We start from the raw sequence: 1,460 nt of genomic DNA on the forward strand, positions 1-1,460 counted from the left end.
GAGCTGGAGCTTCTGGTCGTAAATGGGAGACACTGACTTACCAACATGTCTGAACTTGGAGAAAGGCAGGCCAGGCCTGGAAACCTAACACCAGCTGGTGGACAAGACAGAGGAGATGGGGAGGTGGTGCTGTAGGTTAAGAAGAGCTTAGATTAGAACTGGGATAACAAATTAATCACTTCTGGGTGGAGGTGCATCGGCAGATACACAACCCACGAGCTGGGTCTGAGGAACACGCAGACCTTACTCAAACCCCCTGAAGAGCAGCTGAAGAGCTGCTCTGTAACTGTGACCATAGAGAACTGCAACCCAGCGGCTCTGCAAGACTGAAAACCCCCAGTTTTGCTCAACTGCAACCACCCCCAAACCGCCCAGCAACAAAACCCCCAAAAAAGGGAACTGCAGAGGAGTGAGCGAGCTTGTTAAGAGGGCAGAGAATGACATCCTCCTGGGCAGCCCTGCAGCTGCAGCTGCGAACTTCCTGCTCTGTTCAACCCCGTCACCCCGCGCAGGTGGAGAACAGGCACCCAGGAGAAGAAGGAGGGAAGGGTGGGGTGGGTGCCACTGCCGGGCTGGCCAGATGCTTCACTCCGGGGTGTCTGTGGCTGCAGAGGGAGGACAAGGGCCAGAGGTACGGGGCACTCCCACGGCCGCCTCTGTTTCTCCTTTGTTGCAGGAAAAGGAATCGGGAACATTATTTAAAAAAAAAAAAAAAATGTGACATTGGCATTTTTAGGCCATTACTTGGACACAGCTAGGTGCTCACTTACATGGATTGTCATCAGCAACTGGACGCCCTCCTGCCCAGCCCTGCGGGCAGAGGCTCTCAGCTCAACAGCAGCTGCTGCAAATACCAGTGCAAGCGTGGAGGAGCACACTGCTGTTCCGTATCGTTTCTCACCCAGGAGAAGCACGATCTGCTCTCCAGCGTGGGTGCAGCACAACGGCCCGTACCTCCAGCCCATCCCTCGTGAAAATGGCACGGAAAACGTGCTGCCGTGCGCAACATCTCACACGTGCTCCGGTGCAGCGCATGGGGTACACAACAGTGCAGACCAGCGTGCTGCATACCATCGCATGCTTCTACAGCAACACTGCCGTGTCTTCTCCTCCCTTCCTTCTACGTAGCCTCCTCCTGCTCGTCTATTGCTCAAGACCGGCAAATTCAACTCAACTGATGTACTCCCATCTGGTTTGAGTATCAACAGAAGCTCCTGGGAAGCTTTGCCACTCACTGCAGAGGCCCGGCAGGGCGAGGGATTCCACCTCTGCTCTGCTGCAGCGTTCGGAAACTGCTGCGAGCGGCGGATGGGTATCGCTCGCTGGGAAACAAAAATAAGTATTAAAGCACTTGCAACTGCTCAGCGATTCCTATCACAGCTGTATCAAAAATGGTATTTCTGATTCAGGCTGTCAGACGCTGGGCCAAAAACCCAGAGTGAGGAATACAGACACCAGGA

This window comes from Gymnogyps californianus, chromosome 13 (genome assembly GCF_018139145.2).
Source record: "Gymnogyps californianus isolate 813 chromosome 13, ASM1813914v2, whole genome shotgun sequence".
NCBI lineage: Eukaryota > Metazoa > Chordata > Aves > Accipitriformes > Cathartidae > Gymnogyps > Gymnogyps californianus.